At 42.7% G+C, this 21,493-nt stretch overlaps 1 protein-coding gene and 1 long non-coding RNA gene across 4 annotated transcripts in view; one reads left to right on the top strand and one right to left on the bottom strand.

The window, feature by feature from the left end:
- Positions 1 to 21,493, top strand: part of RGS6 (regulator of G protein signaling 6) — a 964,496-nt gene that overhangs the window by 371,398 nt on the left and 571,605 nt on the right. The gene's annotated exons all lie outside the window — the stretch shown is intronic.
- The window catches only part of LOC138258795 (uncharacterized), a 144,521-nt gene that overhangs the window by 35,843 nt on the left and 87,185 nt on the right, over positions 1 to 21,493 (bottom strand). For both annotated transcript variants that reach the window (XR_011198576.1, XR_011198577.1), the window contains one exon: positions 4,222 to 4,347. This is a non-coding gene — a long non-coding RNA (uncharacterized lncRNA). The remainder of the gene's footprint in view (positions 1 to 4,221; positions 4,348 to 21,493) is intronic.

The raw sequence follows: 21,493 nt of genomic DNA, 5'->3' as shown, positions 1-21,493 counted from the left end.
ATCAGCTTTATTAAAAACAAAATACATATGAGTCACATAATAACAATACAAGATATCTGTCACAATGATAGTAATATAATTTTGAAAGGAATTGTAAAAGCTGTTTAACATTTTAAAGTATAAAATGGGGGAAAAACAATGAAAACGGAAAAAGATCAGTTAAAATAAGAAAGGTAAATTGGATCTTAAAGTGTTAAAAAAAAAGTGATATTCAATAAAGCATAAAATTAAGCTAAATTTAAAATCACTTAAAAACAGAAAAAATTAAGAATTCAAGGTGGCTTAAAATTCTCAGATAATGTACAATTAGTAGAATTACAAGCTACAGCAGTAAGATAATCAGTCAAAGGTAACCAGTACAAATCTCTATTTATGGAGGGGCAGCATAAAGAGGTAAGAGCAATATCTAGTTTATGACAATAGCAAACATTATACCACCAAGCCTTATAGGAAATGTTGGATGAATTTTTCCAATTAAGAGTAATTTGCTGAAAGGCCAAAGCTAACATGAGAACCAACAGCTTTAAATTATCATCATCTGAAACAATATCCGCAGAGAGGCTACCTAGAAAAAGCACTGAGGGAGATAATTGGGATCGGAAACGAAAAATGGAAGTAAGCTGACGCCAAACTTTTCTCCAAAAAGAGACAGTGGGGGGACATTTAAAAAAGATATGCATAAGATCTCCCTTTGGGCTATCGCAGGGCCAACAGTTTGAAGTAGAGGATACAGAAAATTTTGCTATAGTAGAAGGGGTAAAAAAAAGGCTGAGGTAAAGAAAGAAAAGTGACTGTGTGGTAGAAGCTGATCTAGGTATTTTATAAGATCAATGCCACACCTTATTCCAAAAGGAAATAGTCCAGGTACATCCCAAATCCAATTCCCATTGAGACTCAATTTTAGATTTAGAAAGTGTCAAAACAGGAGAATGAAAAAGTTTATAAATATTTGATGCCTTAGGATATGAGGTAAGAAAGGAGGACAAAGAAAGGGGTAATTCCGAAGAAGAAGGATGGGAAGGCAACGAAAAAAGTACATCAAGAATAATATTAATAATAATAAGAAGATATTTAGGCATAAATGAATTGGGACAATGAAATAGAAGTTGGAATTGTGAAAAAGAAAGTGGAATATCATTGGAGAATAAATCCTTGACCCACTCTATATTCCTTTGTCTTCAGGATTTCCAAAATAAAGGTTTTTTATTGATAGTGATGAGACGATTATGCCAAATAGGAGAATTCAGAAATGAGGAGTAAGTGACGGATGGAGGTAAATAGTGAGAACGCAGAAGAGTACAAGTATGTTTAAGAAGCGGGGAGGAGATAAGCGAAATATTATAAGAAAAGGATACCATCTCACGAGGGGAAAAAGGCAGAAGAAAAGAACATTCAATATCCAACCATAAGGGAGTAAACATAGAACCTGACAGGGAGACCCATCTAGAAGCTTGACGCAGACAAAAGGATTTGTGATATAGTCTGAAATCAGGAAAATTAGCTTCTCCGTCCTGTTTAGAATGACGAAGGTGACTAAGGGAAATTCTAGAGTTCTTATTGTTCCAGAGGAATTTAGACAATCTGAAGTCCAATTGTTTAAAAAAAGTAGCAGGTAGAGAAAGCGGAATCATGGATAGTACATATAAAATGTTAGGCAAATTCATCATTTTGATCGTGACGCCACCAAGATAAAAATAAGGGATTCCATGACAAAATCGATTTATCAACCTTCTCTAAAGCATCTGAGATATTTACTTCAATGGACTTTTTAATGGATGAGGTGAACCAAATACCTGAATATTTAATCTTGGAAGAATTCCAGTGAAAGGCTGTAATATCAAACGATGTTCTAAAACAACATTTTGTTAGGGGAAGGATTTCAGTTTTACCCGAATTTATCTTATAACCTGAAATCAAAGAAAAGTCTTCAATCTCCTGAAGTAAAAACGGAATCGAGAGTTCAGGATTTGAGATATATAAAAGTACATCACCTGCATAAGCCGTTAATTTTAAGTGTTTTTCACCGTAATGGAAACCCTCAATTTTAATGTTATTTCTAATACAGGATAGAAAGGGCTCTAGAGCTAGAATAAATAGGAGTGGAGAGAGCGGACACCCTTGACGAACACCACGATGTAATACAAAGTATCTGGACAATTTCCCATTTACCGATATCGATGCCATTGGGGATTGATAAAGCAAAGAGATAAATGAAATGAAATGAGGCCCTAAACCATGCCAGGCAAAAGCTTTTAACAAAAAAGACCAGTCTAACTGATCAAACGCTTTCTCAGCATTTATGGAAATTGCTGCTGAAGAGTACGAAAGAGTGGGAGCTTTGCTGAGTACATTGAAGAATGTTCTAGAGTTGTCAGAAGCAAGTCTACCTTTAACAAAACCCATTTGTTCCTTACTTATCAGCGCAGGTAAAAGGGTATCAAGACATAGGGCTAATAATATAGCAAAGATTTTATAATCTGTATTGAGAAGAGAGATTGGTCTATAATTTTCACAGAAAGTATGAACCTTACCCTCCTTTGGAATTAAGCAGATCAAAGCTTCTTGAAATGTCCCCCCCCCGTACAACCAGAACCCATGAAGTATTGAAAAAGCTGAAAAAGTTTGGGAAGTAAAATATCAGAAAAATGTAGAAAAAATTCCACTGTAAATCCATCCGGACCAGGAGTTTTACCTTTTTTTTTTAGAGATTGAAGGGCTTTAAAAATTTCTAATGAAGAAATATCTACTTCAAGTGAGGTAGCATCAACAAGCATCTTATTAGGGTTTGGAATGTTCTTTAAATAATCATCAATCTGCAAGGAGGTCGGGACTGACTCAGGAATATAAAGTGTCTGGCAAAAATTAACAAATTCAGCTAAGATATATTCATCTTTAAAAAGGGACTTACCAGTATCTGTAACTATAGACTTCAAAATATGGCGTTGCTTTCGTACTTTTAAATAATTAGCCAGAAGTTTCCCCGATCTATTTCGACCACCATAATAACGGGCACTACTACGTAGAAGAAAAGAGGAGGCATTATCTGTTGAGATTTTGTTAAATTGCATTTTTGCTTGAATAAATTATTGTAGATTAAAATTAGAGGAGGAAGAATAATATTGATGTTCTAACCATTTAATTTTGAGAAACAGAGATTGATGCTGGGCATTAAAAGTTTTCTTTTTATTAGAGACAAAATGTATTATATGACCATGAGCCGCAGCCTTAAACGAATCCCATAACAATTGCGGAGAAACGTGAGAATCCTCATTAAATCGGAAAAATTCATCCGCAGAGTTAACAAAGGAAGTGGAAAATTTAGAATCAAGCAACAAAGAATTATTAAATCGACACCTATTGGACTTGGGATGCACCGGGAATAAGTCCAAATCTGTGATGACTGGAGCATGATCAGATATTACCATAGGTTCAATAGAGGAGTTAATGAGATTTTGGGATAGTGATTTACAAACAAAAATATGGTCAAGTTCTCCATGAATTATTTAAATTACATTGTGTGAAAAATGCCTTAAATTGTTTATGAATTTTATAGGGAGAAAACTTAAACACAGATTGCCTATCTATAAAAGGATCAATAATTTGATTGAAATCCCCTCCAAGAAGAAAAAAATCATCATTATAATGCAAACATTGTTTAGTAATATTAGGCCAAAAAAGATAATCTGAGTTATTAGGACCATAAATATTACCAACAGTCATTATAACCCCATTAATACTTAGCCTCACAAAGAGCCATCTACCATCGGAATCCGAGTCTTGCGAAATAACCTTAACTGATAAATTTTTATGGCAGAGCACAATTACACCATTTTTCTTTGTAGATGAAGGAGAAGTAAAAACATTGCCCACCCAACCTCTTTTAAGTTTCAGAGCTTCAGATTCCGTCAAATGGGTCTCTTGTAAAAGAACCAAGTCTGGATTATATTTAGCTAAATGAGATAAAATTATCTGCCTTTTAATTGGGTTAATAAATCCTTTAACATTCCAAGAAATTACTCTGAATTTTTACGTCACATAACCATATATATACACAAAAGGTCTTGTACCATAAATGACTGAAAGTACATATAGGGGAAAGGAAAACAGGAAAAACAAAAAGAGAGAAGAATAAAGGGAAAACAACAAGAAAAAAGATGGAAAATATTCAAGAAAAAAAGAAGAGACAGTACATGTCAAATAAAGACGACTGCAAAAACATACCTGAGATGAATGAACAATAGGGGAGGGGTGACGACAGCACAGCCTGAAGACGGCACAGCAAGGGAACGGAACGTATCAATGGACAAAAGTTACGAGCAAAACTCATAATTATAAAACACCAGGAACCTGTGAAAAGAAAATAATACATTAACGAAGAGGGCCTGCAGTCACATCAGTATAGTATACTGTATAAACTGCATAGGAAGGACCATCAACTATATCGTATTGGTAACGAACAATGAACAAGGGCATAATAGATTAAGAAACGTTTATAGTCAATGTGTAGAGGGACCAGCTGTCTCTATAGGGTTTGTAGAGTGTAGTCTTGGAATATCACGAAGAGCTGCAGGAGAGGTATATGAAGTAGTCTTATTTTTATATGTCACTTTGAACAAACAAGGATGGAATAATCCAAAACAAGCTCCCAAGTCACGAAGTTGTGGACGAAGATCCAAAAATGATTTCTTCCTGTTTGCTGTAGTTTTAGACACATCCTGTGAGATTTAAATTTTACTTCCCTGCCAAGAGATTTGTTTTTTTGGCTTTCGCAGCATAAAGAATTTTCAACAAATCAGTAAATTCAAGAAAGAAAATAATCACGCCTCTTGGTTTAGATGTGGAGTAGTGCAGAGGACGATGACCAATGCGATGTGCCCTTTGGATGTTCAATACTGTAGAAGATGGAAGGTCCATCAACTATGGAAAAAATGAAGCGAAAAAAGGAAATTGGGTCACTCCCTTCAAGACCTTCTGGTAATCCATAAAGGCGAAGATTATTGCGTCTGTTTCTGTTTTCCAAATCTTCCGCAAGTGTCTTCAAAGCTGCCACTTCCTTCTCCAAACTTGCAATTTTATGTGTTTCATCCTGCACGTCACTGACTCTTTGCTCCAAGGCAGAGACTCTCCCTTCCATTTGAGACCACTTAGTATCAAGATTTTGTATCCGAGAATTAGTTTCTTTGATGAAAGGACGCAATACGCGTATTTCGTCAAGCACAAGCTCAAGAGAGATCGGTGAGGGAGATTTTACTGGTGAAGAGGGGTCCTGCTTGACTCTTTTATGGATAGTTGTAGAAATATTCTGAGAAACTTTTGGTGAAGAAGAGGATGAGGAAGACATCTTTGACATAGAAGAAGAAGATGCTGCAGCAGAAGTGTCCAATTGGAAAAACTGCAAGAGTTTGTCAGTTGAGGAGAACTGATGCGACAGAGATTTTATTTTCTTTAGTTTGCCCATATAAAAATAAAAGCCTTCAATAAGAAGACGAGTGACACAAGAACTCCAAATTAATGTTGATGAGACAGCAAAAATAAATTATATGGCTTGCGCAAAAAACTGCAAGCAGAGCCATCAAATATTCAAAGAAAAAACAGATAAGTACATTGTAATGATGAGCAAAAATTATTCAAAATGGCTCTCTTGAGAAGAAATATAACAGCGTAATTAAAGAGTCCGAAAAATAGCTAGGCGACCATAAGAACATTAAAAATGCTCACCAAAACATCCAACAGCCATTATATTCCAAGCGGCATCCAAAAAAGAAAAAAAAAACGGCTCCGGCGGTAACAAATCGTCCGACGACGCACGGAGCTCCGAGGTCAGGTGGCCATCTTGGATCGCGGCTCGCACACGCCCGCTCCCAGCCAATCCGAACGCTGCTCTAAGCAGCGTTAGGATTGGCACAGGGCAGGCTGGGAGCCTGTGCCTGCAGCAAGGAAAAGCAGAAGCGGCACGTGGCGTTAAGGTAAGTGGGGTTTTGTTTTATTAGTTTTAATTTTATTTTAATTCCCCGCCCTCCCTCGTGCGCCGCCCCACCCCTTCTGCTTGCCACGAGCCGCTCCTGCAAATGTGTTACAATAAACAATGCAGAGTCACCTAGATGGGCTGACTACAGCTTTCAGACAGAAAATAATATTACTTATAATGCTGCAAATGTTTCTCCAGAGTTCTTCAAGAACAGCATTTCATTACAAATGGCAGTGCACATTTTGCTGCTGGCACTGTCAGAATGAGAAAAATGAACACACAATAATTACTGTGAGACAGCAGCAGACATCTTTTTCAAAATGAGGTCGAGGCCTAGTAAAGGGTATGCTGAAAAACATGCTTCAAAACATTTCAGTGTTTTTGTTTCAATCCCAATGAATTCATGTTAATTTACACATGATACCAATCAGAAATGAGCTCTAACATGGATAACGCAGATGTTAAAAATGACCTCTAATATGTCAGGGCTTGCATGTTGTCATAATTGTTCCGGACTCCATTTCCCATGGTTGCATTCTCTTATACCAAGAACTGGCTCCCAGGTCCCGAACGAGACTTTGCCATGGGTGTCCCATATGCCAAGACTGACTTCCACAATGTCAGCAACATGAGATTGTGGTGTGTGCCCTTACTGCCAAGAATCATCTCTGGATGGCAGTCCCTGTGTTTTGCCATGAGTGCCCATTTTGCCAAGAATTGCCTTCTGAATGCTAGCTACCATTTTGCAAAGGTGCTCCTTGTGCCAAATATAACCTCTAGTGTCAACATTCTGTCACAAATGTCTGGTATGCCAACAATTACCTCCAGTGTGCCAATGCCACAATTTTTCTAGGGATGCCCAGTATGTCAAGGGTTACCTAAAGTAAAAAGATCTGCATTTTTGTCATGGGTGCCCCATATTCTGAGAATTCCCTTTAGTATACCAACACCAGCCTTTTGCCATGGGTGCCTCTGTAAGTCAAGAATCCCTTCCAGTATTCTTGGGCCCATGGCAGACTTGCAAGCATAACACACACCACTCATTCTCTTACATTCTTGCTCACTTACATTCACTCACTTATTCTCATTCACTGACATTCACTTGCACTCACTTATACTGTCATTTGATTCATTCTCATGTATTTGTTCTCACCTGTCACTCACTTTGACTCATTCTCACTCACTCATTCTCATAAGTTCATTCTAATTCACTAATTCAGCTCACAATGACTTGCATTCACTCAGTCATTCAGACTCAAACTTAATTTTCGTACTCACACTCCATTGCGCTCATTCTTACTCTAACTCAGTTTCACTTTTTCTCACTCATGCTGACTCATTCTTACTCTCAGTTAAACACACTGCCACTCTCTCCCTAACTCTCACTCTCTGACATTCCTCCACACACATTCTCACTCATTCATTCTCACACCCTCACTTACTCATCATCCTTGCCACTCACACTCATTTGCACTCACTCTTACTCTCACACATTCTCTTTCAGATTCACTAATTCTCACACACTCTCATTCACAAATACTTACTGTAGCTCACTAGCACTCATTCTCACTCACTCAGAGCTCTTTCACTTACTTTCACATACACACTCACACAGACACACAGGGCTCACAGATAAGCACCCTATCTATCAGACACACACTTTCACCCATTTTATTACTTACCTCTGCTGCCTGTGCAGGTGCCTTTTCAGCTCCTGGTGTTCTATTAACTCTTAGTGGTGTCATCACTCACTCTGGCTTTCAGTCAATGCTTTTGTAACTCTGTGATGAGTTAGGGAATGGTGGGTTTAATAGATATTTGTATCATACCCCCTGACCCCGTAGTACTTAAGCCTAAAGCACCCAAGTCCACCTGTACAAGTGATGCCCCAGCACATCACATATGGGGCACCCCGGGGCCACGGATTCACCAGCCCTGGACAGTCTATCTGATGGATGCTGCAAGTGCTTCGAAGCAGATACTACTGCGTGACCTGCCAATTTAGTACCTAGGGTAAATATGTTTATTACAGTAATGGTCAGTATTAATAGCGTATTATTAGCCATTAGTATAATAACTGTGGCTGCCCTCAGTAGCTAGGGTCAGCATCATTTTTTATGACAGTAATGGTCATTAATAGCTTGTTATTCACTATTAGTATAATAAATGTGGTCAAATAACGAAGGAGATCCTTGACACCCATATGAGTGAGCCAGCCCTGACAGTGGCCACACAGTGGGGATGTGTCTGGTCTGTTATTCAGGCCCTGGGTTACTAAATGGCTAACATAAAATATCTCTCATGTCCCAGCTCTGCGAGTGTGTGGTCCAGTGTGCTAACACTCAATAAAGATCCATATTCCAGTGGAGAGAATATTTAATTTAGACATTGAAAAAGATGGGAAGAGGTGCAGGAGGAAAGGGTGATTTTATGGTTTGGAGGTTGTAGAGGTAAAGGGAGATAACGGCGATTTTAGGGTTCAGGGGTGCGTAAAGGATGTTAAGGGTGATTTTAGGGTTCAGGGATAGGAAGAGGTAAAGGTGAATTTATAAGTCACCGGAGGATAGAAGTAAGAGGAGGTAAGAGTGCATTTGGGGTTCAGGGGTGGGTAGAAGTAAAGAAGGAGAGGGCAATTTTAGGGTTCAGGGATTGGTAGAATGAAAGAGAGGTAAGGTTGAATTTAGGGTCTAGGGATGATCAGAGGTGAAGGTAGGCAAGGGTGAATTTAGGGTTCAGGAGTGGGTGGAGGTGAAGGGTGGTATGGGTGATTTTAGGCTTCAGGGATGGGTAGAAGTAAAAAGAGGTAAGGGTGAATTTAGATGTCAGGGGTAGGTAGAGGTAAAATTAAGTAAGGGTGATTTTAGGAATTGGGGTAGGTAGATGTAAACAGATGAGGGTGAATTTGGGGTTCAGGAGTGGGTAGAGGTAAAAGGAGATACGGGTAATTTTAGGTTTCAAAGTAGGTAAAGGTAAATGGAGGTAAGGATGATTTAAGGTTTTGTGGGTTGAGGTAAAGGGAGGTAGGGATAAGACATAAACCTTTTGAAAAAATTGCATGTTTAATGACGAATAAAACACCCTCTAAAATATTAAAGTGTTAACCAATAATTAAGTAAATCTGACACATCTAAAATGTTAATTCAGAAAAAAAATTGAGGCCAGATTTAAGAAAAGTGGTGCTGCACCCAGCGCAGCGTCACCCAGCGCAGCGCCACCCAGCGCAGTGTCACCCAGCGCAGCACCACCCACTGCAGCGCCACCCAGCGCAGCGCCACCCAGCGCAGTGCCACCCAGCGCAGCGCCACCCAGCGCAGTGCCACCCAGCGCAGCGCCACCCACTGCAGCGCCACCCAGCGCAGCACCACCCACTGCAGCGCCACCCAGCGCAGCACCACCCAGCGCAGCACCACCCAGCGCAGCGCCTCCCAGCGCAGCACCACCCACTGCAGCGCCACCCAGCGCAGCGCCACCCAGCGCAGCACCACCCAGCGCAGTGCCACCCAGCGCAGCACCACCCAGCGCAGTGCCACCCAGCGCAGCGCCACCCACTGCAGCGCCACCCACTGCAGCGCCACCCAGCGCAGCACCACCCACTGCAGCGCCACCCAGCGCAGCGCAGCACCACCCACTGCAGCGCCACCCAGCGCAGCGCCACCCAGCGCAGCGCCACCCAGCGCAGTGCCACCCAGCGCAGCACCACCCACTGCAGCGCCACCCAGCGCAGCGCCACCCACTGCAACACCACCCAGCACAGCGCCACCCAGCGCAGCGCCACTTTTCTTGCTCTGCTTAGCGCCCCCCTAACACCACCATGTGTGCGCCGTATCTATGAGATGGTGCACCATGGCGGTAGTGCGGGAGCTAGCGTCAACATTTTTGATGCTAGTTTTGAGCTTTGGAGGATTAGCGTAAAAAATGTTGACGCTAATCCTGCAAACCCATTGAGGCCCATTGTAAATACCTGTGTGCCTCCTTTTAACACCTGCTCTGAGCAGGCATTAAAATTGCTAAAAAAAAAGATGCAAAGAAATCTCTTCGATTTCTTTGTGCCTTTTTTTGGCCCCCCCTAACGGGGGAACGCCCCCTTTGTATACATCATGCCTGGAGCAGGCATAATGTAATACAGAGGGTTACAAAGTTGCACAGTGCATGCATTGCACCACTTTGGGTGGGCTAAAAGTTCTTTTTTAGATTTTTTTTAAAGAAACAACAGAACTTCTCAAGCCACAGCACAAAGCGCAGTCTCAGGTGAGACCTAAAAAAAGTGCATCCCGAGAGAAAACCTGAAAATGAGTGCGATTGTACAGGAATGGGGTTTTCGAAGAGGAAGTGTACTTACCTTGTCGAGATTATCGAATAAATAAAAAAGGTAGCAAGAGCATTACACTTGATCAGATATTTTTGCATGAGAAACTATGCAGGTGTATGCTTTGGTCACATGAAAAAGGAATTCACAAAAGATTAGCGTGAGTGTTCCTTCGTGACCTGCAGGAGTCGTAGCTTCTTCTTCGTAAACTCCTAAGGAGTGTAAGGGAGAACATTTCTGTACGTTGCTGTCTATCAGACCAGTAATAGCTGGTGTTAGATGCCATCCTAAGGTTCTAGAGCGGGCTCCCCTGCCATCTATCCCATCGACAAAAGTGCAATACATTTTTTATTTATTTTGTTGACTTGATACATGCTCCTGAGTTTGATATTCTCTTTATGACAATACATTATGGATGACGATCTCTTAAGAGGGCTCTGAAACCCGCATGCGGTGGCACGTACAAAAACATTAAAAATATATTACGATTTCACGAAGTTTCCAAAAAGCGTTTTATGATCAAATAGTTGCAGAAAAAATATCCTGCAAATCGATATTTTACATTTCTGCAGGAGTGCTCCTGCAAAATCAGAAAAAATCACTAAAGGTAAAAATGAAAAAAAAGCTCACAATTCCGTGGAATTTCAAATCGGTGAATTTCACTCAATTTCGATGTTGGAATGATAATTTTACATAGCTGAGTGGCATGTGGACAAAAACAAAAGTGACATCTGTCAGAAGCTCGTATCTTTTTTGTGTGACCCCTTCAGAGTTTCTGAAAACACTGCGCAGGCATCCCATGTTTGTGACAGAACACTACCAGAATATCCAATCTTGTTATCAGAATAGCCCACAGCTCAGTCCAGAATGTCCCCTCTTGGTACCAGACAAAATACTGCACTACTATACTACACATGCCCATTGCAGTGCCAGAATTTTGATATTAACAGAATAGTAATGTCCCTAAACATTGCATCTATATGTCATCACCTTGGCAAAAAAAATAACCTTTATCTCAAAGATCTGCCAAAATATCTCCTCCTGGTATCAGAACTAGGCCATTGTGTTCAAGAGCTTCACAAGAATGTCCCGCTTTTGTGGCAGAATATATGTATGTATATATTTTTATAGTGTGAACCAGCCGAAAGACATTGAAGCACTGTAGGGGGTCCAAGGCAAAGACACAGTCAGTGTGTGATTGGAGGATTAAATGGTTTCGGAAAGTGAAAGTGGACTGTTATTGAATCATGATACACTGCTCTTTGAAGAGGTGCACCTTCAGTTCTTTACTAAATTGAAGCACAGTTGGGGTGTTCCTGATGGATGTTGGGATGTTGTAACAGATCCTGGGGGCATAGCCGAAGAGGGCATGTTACCCTGGTTTTTCTTTTCTTCATTTCCTCATCTACAATCTGGGTGCCAGTGTACCTAGACCTATCATAAATGATGAGCTTGCCAGCCAGATAGACAGGAGTGCCGGTCCTTAGGGCTTTGGAGATGATGCAACTGGTTATGAAGATGATGTGGGCCTGAAGAGGAGACAGATGAGTTCCATTGAGATAGGGGTGATGGGATCATATTTCTCCAGGCCTTGGATGAGACCTGTTGGAGCATGTAAGATGCCCTTAAGGTGTGCCAGTGTGGAGTTTAGGAGGCCCTGGAGCCGGGCATTTCCACCATCTAGATGAGTGGGTTAAAGGGCTCGAACTTCAATCCTGAAGTCGCTTTCTGGAAGAAATGCTTTCACTTCCTTTAGTAGAGAGGGGCAGCAGGCCAATTTAGTTACCTTGACAATGTGTTCTTCAAGGGTGATATTCACATTCAGGATGAATCCTAGAGACATGGTATTGATTGTACATAGGAGGTTGAATCTCTCCTTTCTAAATATATCATATTTTCCCAGATCTGTACAGAAATAACCAGTGTCTGCCACAGGGCTCTGTCCAAATATTTCCCAAATCTGACAAAAGTCATAGAACTCTGCCATAGAACCCTAAACTCTTATAGATTATCCCATACCCTTGCCTGATTGTTACATGTTTGCTCAAACTGAGCTGTTAATCCCTGCCTGCGCTGCAATGCTCCTTGGGGATACAACAAAAAATGATGGATGGAAATATGTGACCAGTGGTTCTTAATCACTAGGATTTCCTCTGTGAAAAAATATGTTCTAGCAACTTTTAGGTTTATTTGCGTTTTCGTAGAGGATACCAATTTTTTCAGTACGGCAGTCACTCCAAATGGACCATTCCGACCCTTACTAGGAGGTTATATCCCCTGTTTATAGGCGCAGAAGCAATCTTGAGTGAACTTTGACTAATCTGTGAGATGAAGCTTCAGCTTTTGTGGACAGCGAGCTAGAGATCCACTGCAAGGAACTCTCCTCCCACTTGGAGTGGCTCATTGAGACAAAAGAAGTGATGTATGGAGATGCTTGTCTAAAAGTCTCTTAACCTCCAGGTATCATTCCAATCCAATGTACCCTTGCTTGTCAGTACAGAAAGGAACCAATCATAGGTGAAGAATGGAGCTTGACTTCACACGCTGGGTAAGGCTGAAGTCACCAATAGGAAAAACTGGGAAAGCAGCAGTCTTTGTAGAAATAAAACAATTGTTTTACTAAACAGCAAACGTGTACAATAATAAGAGTTATATCAAAAGATGTTCGTACATCTAGACCATTAAACAGTGCAAAACCTAAGGTACAAAAACTAAGGTGTACCTTATAAACCCTTAGCTAGAAAAAAAGGCGGAAGTGGCAGATTGTCATTTAAAAATGGCTGACTTGTATTTACAGTTGACGTTTCGTGTTTGTAAACTGCGAAGGCCAGAGTGTGCATTTTGGGCTCATCTAAAAGGCTGTCTGCTTGAGCTTTTTTCTAATTAATTGATTCAAAGCAGCAAGAGTTGGCTGGTGTTTGTGCCAAGTTTTACATTGTGCTTTGCAGAGCTGAGACGTGTGTTTGAGGCAGGTGCACCGGAAGCTAATGATTCCGCAAAGGAAGCAGGAGCTGGGCAGGAACATTTGAAGAACTTTGAGCGGCTCAAGGTCCTGTGTATGTGACACAGCGCAGTGGATTTATCAGTAAAACACCAATATATGCAGTCAAAGCCAAAAGCTCAGTGGGCAATTCAGACCTACTGGCTTTGTCAGACCTTGTCGTTACAAGACAAGTGAAGGTTTTCTTATTCTGTTATATTATAACTTATGTAGCGCCTTGCTACCAAAAAAACGTTTGGCCCTACAAAAACATGAAGCCTGAGTATGTGAAGATAGCATATATTTTCATTTTTTTCCTTATTTACATGGCCAATAACACATGTTAATTAGAACAACTGTAAATGCACATTCGTTCATTTATTACTACAGTGCAAAGTTCAAATCAAATTCGAGTTTGTTACTAAAGTGCAGCAAAACTGAAATGAGAATGACATGTTTACTGCTTCACAGATAGTATGTAATTGTCACTTTACACAGGGAACGCCCCCCCCCCTAACAGTGGCAAGGGACACTCAATGTGGTTTTACCGTGCCACCTAAATGTAACCTCTTGAATCCTGGTTTTTGTTTTTTGTTAAAAGAAATACACAAGAAGAAATACCATACTATAACTCTAATAGCCATATATGTGGATATATAGATATATGTATGTTGCTTAATCTGTGAAAGAATGAGCGCCGCTGGGCCCCAAGGCTCTGCCCAGACCTCAGAGGCCAGCGGCTGGTGTTATTCAGTGTTGGTGCCCCAGATGCCAGGCTGCCAGGTCTTCCATGCATCTCAGGCCTCTTTACCCCACTGCCCACACACCCTGGTCCTTATCTTACTCTTGCAGGGTCCTGTTTTTTTCTGATGTTTTTCCAGTCTTTCCCTTCCTCCTTCGTTCCCCTTTGTACATTTGTTTTTTTTCTGTTGCACCTCGTTGATAGCTAGATGGATGGATGGATGGATGGATGGATGGATTTCCACATATCACTTTTGGAACAGGTACACATATGAGATGTCCTTCACACGTTCACCCATTCATGTTACTGCACATAATACAATACAGATACTGCCATTTATGGAAGGCGGATTTTGCTGACAGACTCTTACCCATCGAATATAAATATTCAGTTTTTCTCCATCTGAAATCATTCTCTCGTTTTGCCTTTAGCAGGTGTATGGTACACATCTGTCACTGGTGTGCCCTTGTAGGGCTGTTGCCTCGTCCGATGTATGTATGGTTGGGAGATGTACAGGTTGGACCTGTCCTATAGGAGAAGAATTCTGAGAGTTGTGTGAGGACCAGATGTGGCACCTATGGTGTGGCAGCAAACTTGGCACTGTGGTTGGCAGTGATAGTGTCACAGAAAGTCGAACTGCATGTGTGAAAGTTGTGCTGTTGAACAAACTTGATGAGTTCCTTAAAGTCGAAAATCTATACTGAAGGCTGAGAATTGGGAGCAGGCGAGCATCAGCGTTTGGAAGGACTGAGTTAGATCAAAGCATGATCTCTTGTCAGCTACCTGAGGGGAAGGAACAGAATTACTGATTGCCTGGCTCCCTTGACTAAAGTATCTTGATGTACAGACACTTCAGTACCCGCCAGAAGCTGCTCTCAGGCGGGTGATGGCGTGTCTTGATCATGTATCATGACCTTCTGTTCTGACCTTGTGCCAACCTGTACAGTTTGTAAGCCTGTGATTGATCAACAGGTAAACTATATGAAATGAAAATCGCTCTGAAGGTGTCAGCACCATTTTGTCAACTTCACTACTTGGGGCATAGTCTAAAAGAAGCATTGTATAGGAAAAAACATGCGACAACGTGATTGGCCACATTTGACTCTTTTTAAATGAGCCCCAAGACAGATTCACTCTCCTTGAGATGCAATATGTACGTGAAAACGTGTCTTCTTGGCCAATGGGTTATAATAGGAGTCCAGCAAATATGTTTTAACAGAAATGTGCTATGGGTCCCTCACACCGGAAGGGTCTTTTCAAAGCTGTTATATATTCCCCTGTATCACCTTATCTGCAGTGCAGAACACGTCCTCTCTGCCTTGCATCAAACTACTTTTATTTTTTATGTTGTATTATTGAGTGCATAGATATATGTAGTATATGTTCAGATGCAAGGACTGGAAAATGCTCTACATTACTACAGTTGAGTGTGGTCCATGATCCTAATTGTCTTTCCTCAATAATAATAAATAGAAAACCATGCTCGGTGGATCTGCATAGGGGGTTTGTGCCATGATTGATTTTATGTATAGAATTAATTTAAAAAAAGTATTTAAAGAGAACAAAAACAGAAGGACGTAAAATGTGCTATGAGATAAATCACATTGAAAAGGCCTTGCAAGAATTGAAAGGACTGTTTCTCTCTTTAAAGCCAACATCACATAAGTTCTGTGAGGCAGTAAGCAGTGTTTTGCTACTTTACGCTCTATTAAGGTCGAGGTCAAAGGTCTCTTACACAGTGTCAGTCTGCTCCTCAATCATTCTTGTGCAGGAGACTCACGTCTCGAGTCTCCCAACAAATGTGGTGACCGCCGTCAGTGAGTCCAGGGCTGCAGTGTGAAGTGGGGCGGTGCAACGTGCGGTGTCCCAGGTCTCGGTGCAGGCAGTGGCATTGCTGAAGCACTGTCGTCGGTAGGTCTAAGCAGGCGGTGCAGGACAGGACGATGCTTCATGACCCTCATGAGCGGTGTCCACAGGCCACGGTGCGGGTAGGGATGCCTGGTGACTACACTTGAGTCGATGGCGCTGGTGTTGGTGCGCCGGGGCTGCGGTGCAAGACGGGAAGGTGCTTTGTGTACCTCACAAGTGGTGTCCACAGGCCACGGTGCAGGCAGCGGCGCTGGTGTCAGCAGGAGTGTCGACGTCAGGGATGCTCAAGATGCGGTGTGAGCAGGTGATGCCGGAGTGCGGGGCTCACAGGTCTCGGTGCGAGAAGCGGCTCGGTGAAGTAGTCTGATGACTGTGTCCATGAGAGCGGGGTCACAGTGTGAAGCAGGCAGTGCGATTCTGTGCGGCATCAGCAGATCACGGTGCAGGCCAGCGGTGTTGTTGATGGCGTCGAAGTGGTTTTTCTCCTTGAACAGCACAAAACACAGTTTCCAGAGCTGTAGGCAGATGAAATTGAAGTCTTTGCTATCCCAGAGACTTCCAACAAGACGCAAGCTCTACTCCACGCTCTTGGAGAACTTTCTCAAGCAGGATAGACAGCAAAGTTCACCCTTTGCACTCTTTTAAGGTAGAGGCAGCAACTGCAGGCCAATCCAGCAAAGCAACACAGCAAAGGGACAGTACTCCTCCTCCAGCTCTTCAGCTCTTCTCCTTGGCAGAGGTTCCTCTTGATTCCAGAAAGATTCTAAAAGTCTGGGTTTTTGGGTCTAATACTTATACCCCTTTCTGCCTTTGAAGTTGGAAAACTTCAAAGCAAAGTCTCAAGTGTTTGCACGATCCTTCCTTGTCCAGGCCAGGCCAGGCCCCAGACGCACACCAGGGCGTTGGAGACTGCATTGTGTGAGGGCAGGCACAGTCCTTTCAGATGTAAGTGTCCCTCCTCCCTCCACTCTAGCTCAGATGGCTCATCAGGATATGCAGGCTACACCCCAGTTCCCTTTGTGTCACTGTCCAGAGGAGAGGTGTAAAAAGCCCAACTGTCAAACTGACCCAAACTCACAATCTAAAAACCAACGTCACCAAAAGATGTATTTTTCAATTGTGAGTTCAGAGACCCCAAACTCCTCCTTTCCATATGCTCCCAAAGGGAATCTGCACTTTAATAATATTTAAAGACAGCCCCCATGTTAACCTATGAGAGAGATAGGCCTTGCACAGTGAAAACCGAATTTGGCAGTACTTCACTGTTAGGACATATAAAACACATTAGTATATGTCGTACCTAAAACATACACTGCACCCTGCCCTTGGGGTTACCTAGTGCCTACCTTAAGGGTGCCTTACACGCATGACAAGGGAAGGTTTAGGCCTGGCAAGAGGGCACACTTGCCAAGTCGAATTAGCAGATTATAATTGCACACACAGACACTGCATTAGCAGGTCTGAGCCATGTTTACAGGGCTATTAATGTGGGTGGCACAACCAGTGCTGCAGGCCCACTAGTAGCATTTGATTTACAGGCCCTAGGCTCCTCTAATTCACTTTATTAGGGACTTACTAGTAAATCAAATATGCCAGTCAGGAATAAACCAATTAACAATACAATTTACACAGAGAGCATATGCACTTTAGCACTGATTAGCAGTAGCAAAGTGCCCAGAGTCCTAAAGCCAACAATAACTGGTCAGAAAAATTAGGAGGAAGGAGGCAAAAAGGGCCAGGTGCAACAAGGGAACAGTCCCCAACCCCGGAAATAAGTATACAAAAACATATAGGGGCCGGGTTGGGACACCCTGTCCTCTAGGCCTGGTAGGGGGTGTCCCAGAGGGACCCCTCATGTTGCCAAAAATGTTTTTAAAGAAAAATTACCGCAAGTCAAGGTGGATCCACAAATATACAGTAAATCTTTTGAAAAAAGGGCAGACTCTGCCTTTTTTTTTAAATAAAAAAATTCAGGGTGGGCAGGGAGGGGTGTGTGCAGCCTCCTCCCCGAGCCTCAGTGAGGCCCCTGGGCATCACATCTCTTGAGACACTTTTTAAAAGTTAAGTGAGGAAGGATGTGTGCCCAACTCCCCGAGCATCTATGAGGCCCCGTAAACCATCGCCTGGGACCATTTTTGTATTAAGGGGGGTGTCTATATATGTAAGTTACTCATTGGCAGGCCCCACTGTGTAGTTATGGTTCAAACACACTTTCCATTGAAAAGGCATTTATTTATTTCCCTAGAACATTCGATCCCATGGACAAAAGTGTATGCGATTTGGCTCTGGTTTAGAGTTTAGCGGACGATGGATACCCTGTCCGTCGTATTACACAATTCTCATAGGATATAATGAGATAGTAACAGAGTGCGACAGAGTAACCCCATCCGCCAAACTCTAAGTCAGGTCATTAGTCAACTAAGATCTTGCATGTCCGTTTTTGTGCCGATCCTTGCAGCTGGAAAAAGGTGGAAAGGGAGCGTGTGAAAAAAGAAGTGTTTTTCCAGCCATGCTCAAAACACCAATTTGCCAATGGCACAAAAACAAACTAATGTCCATCAACAAAGCAGCATGGTGTTTTTGAGTTACGTTGTGTGTTGTTGACGTTGATAACCACAACTGGTAAATTTCAGTGGTTTACGTGTTTGAGGCAGCACCATAGTTCATTTTAAGGTTTTGCCTAGACAGTACGTGCTCTGTCTCTGTAAGACTTTTGTGACATACAGTGCGCTTACAGCCAGTCCATAGCTTACCATTTGTTAGGTTCATCGCCACTCTCATTTGCCTCGCTCCCATTTGTCACTTCATGTCCTCTTCTTGTGTTTGGCCCGCCCCTGGGCCAAGTACTTGTATCCATCCACTGCTCCAATTCTTGGACCTACTTTTCTCTTTGCGTTGAAGCACTCCATGTGAGTACTTGCTTTTTCAGTTTGTATCCGTCTGTGAAGCTTCTATTTTCTCTCACTACTCTCGCTTCCATGTTGCTTCTTTTCCCGCCCAACTCCTACCCCAAATTCTACACCAATACACTCTACTCTACGCCACTGAACTCTGCACAACTGCACTCTATTCTGCACTACTCTACTCTATGCCACTGCACCTTACCCTACCCTACTCTACACCATGCCAAAACACTCTATTCCACTGCACCCTACTCACTCTGCTGTTCTCTGCACCTCTCTACTCTACACCACTAGACTCTACACCACTGCACCTATGCCACTGCATTCTATGCCACTCTACCCTGCACCACTCTATGCCACTGCACTTTATGCGGCACTACTCTGCACCACTCTATTCTATACCACTGCACTCTACTCTGCACCACTCTACGCCCTCTACCATGCCCAACTCCATGCCACTCCACTCTGACACTCTACCCTGCGCCACTGCACTCCACACCACTGCACGTTTCACCACATCAGTCTTCTCTAGGCCGCTGCACTCTGTCACTGCACTCTACTCCACTTTGCACCACTGTACTCTACGCCACTCTGATCTGCACCACTCTACTTTACACCACTGCACTCTACGCTACTGCTCTGTACTCTACACCCCTGCACTCTACTCTGCACCACTGAAATCCATCCCACAGCAATCTACAGTTGTGCTCTGTATGACACTGTACAGCATTCTAAGCCACTGCACTCTGTCACTCTACTCTGCACCACTACACTCTATGCCACTGCACTCTATGCCACTCTACTTTGCACCACTGAAGTGTATACCACTGCACTCTAGGCCACTGTACTCCACACCACTCTAGAGTACTCTGTACCACTCTGCTCTATGCCACTGGCTCTAAGCTTTTTACTCTACTGTGCACCACTCTACACCACTGCACTCTATGCCACTGCACTGTACACCACTGTTGCATCCCTAAACTCTTCAGCTATGATTTCTTGATTTCCCATGCTCGAGCCTCAGTCTTGAACTTCTTCCCTCGTCACGCGCACGCGCCGGCGAGGCGGCGTTGACGCGCCTCGTATAATTAGGGATGCCCTTGTACAAGACACAGCAGGCTCCGGGCCCTGCGCCCTGCTGGGACCCGCCGAGACTCTTCAGCAGCAGTTTAGCACCCGCTGCTCGGGATGCAGGATTATTTCCGTACTCCAAGCTTTAATGTTAAATATTTAACGCCTTGCGTTACTGAGGGGTTTCTCAAACAAAGTGGCCACGGCCGTGAAGGCTTTTGGGAGATGAGGGAGAGGGGAAGATGTGCTTCGGTGCCGGGCTCGCCTGGCCTCAATGTGTGCAGGTTGTTGCTGATGGTGGGCACCGGCGCTCAGTGTTGGGGACCAGGACTGAGATTTCATCATCTGATTTTAAACTGTAGCAAAAGAGGTCAAGTCTGAAAAGGCAAAAAGAAGGGGGACGAGAAGGATAGGAAAATGGTGACAAAGCGATGAAGGTTAATATAAAAAATATCTGCAAGGAAGAGATAAAGCGACAGGAAGTGCAGGGTGGTGGAAGAAATGGACGTGTCCTGGAATCAGGAGTACTCCGGCTTCATGCTGTGCAAAACGCAGTGTCTGGCAAAGCTGACATCGGGCTCCTATGGAAAAGTGCATGTTTTTTTTTTTTTTTTTTTTTTTTTACAAATTAAGAACTGTGCAACCATTGCATTTTTCTTTTTTTACAAAGTAAGCCCCCTGCCACCACTGCATTCCACAAAGTATCCAAGACAAAGTAAGATTTACAAAAGGTAATATAGGTTGTCAAAGCATTGAACTGCGCTAGCATTGCGCAGGTGTATCCATGCTGCTCGCGAAGAACCTGCCCTGGGATTAGTCAATTCAAACACAGTTTTATCTGGACTTAAACTTAACTTGCAATGACTAGAATCCTCAGTTTGCACAATCAATATATCAGCATCGCAAACATTAGCAAAATACACCAAGTGCCAATTACCCTAGGGACCAGCACCTCTACACTGAAATCCCAACTTTGTAAATAAATGTTATGTGTGCTATCAGCAGTTGTACAGCGCACTTCTGGCGTTTGAAACCATGTGGTCTCCCAGTACTTTTGGAACCTGGGGGCCCTGGAAGTAATGGATCCATCGTGGTCTTCACTCATTGCATTTTGTCAGAGCAGAGAGGATCAAAGGGGTTCAGTGTAGGGTGACAATGCTTTTCCAAAGATCTGTCTTGCATGCCTCATTGAGCATGTGAGGATTTCATGTGATATGCCTGTTGTGTTGTGTTTGTAAGAGTGAAGGTTCTTTGACTAATGGATGTGCTGTTGTGATGCAACCCGTCTCTCAAATTCAGTCCCACAAAGACTGAATGACTGCTGCTCAATCTTCAAATCTTCAATAATCTCTTATTGACATTGACAACGGGGGCTCTCGAAACTCACCTCTTTGCATTGTACTAAAGAGCTCCACCTCTGCCGAATTCTTAATTTACAATGCCTCCCTGAGCAAACTGCATTTTGTTCATTCCACATTGTTCTACTCTGTAAATGTAAAACTTTAATCCGCCCTGAAGATCTCCGCTTGGTAGTCCAGTCCCTCATATTAACCCCACATTTTTGGAGGCGCTGCATGGGATGGGCTCTTCTAATGAGGGATATTGTATGCTCTGGACTGGGGGCCACATGACTCATTCAAAGCCAGAACTCTGG

Source organism: Pleurodeles waltl, chromosome 9 (genome assembly GCF_031143425.1).
Source record: "Pleurodeles waltl isolate 20211129_DDA chromosome 9, aPleWal1.hap1.20221129, whole genome shotgun sequence".
In the NCBI taxonomy this organism is placed as follows: Eukaryota; Metazoa; Chordata; class Amphibia; order Caudata; family Salamandridae; genus Pleurodeles; species Pleurodeles waltl.
Note: the sequence above shows the minus strand (reverse complement) of the source record. Positions and strands in the feature narration are given on the sequence as shown.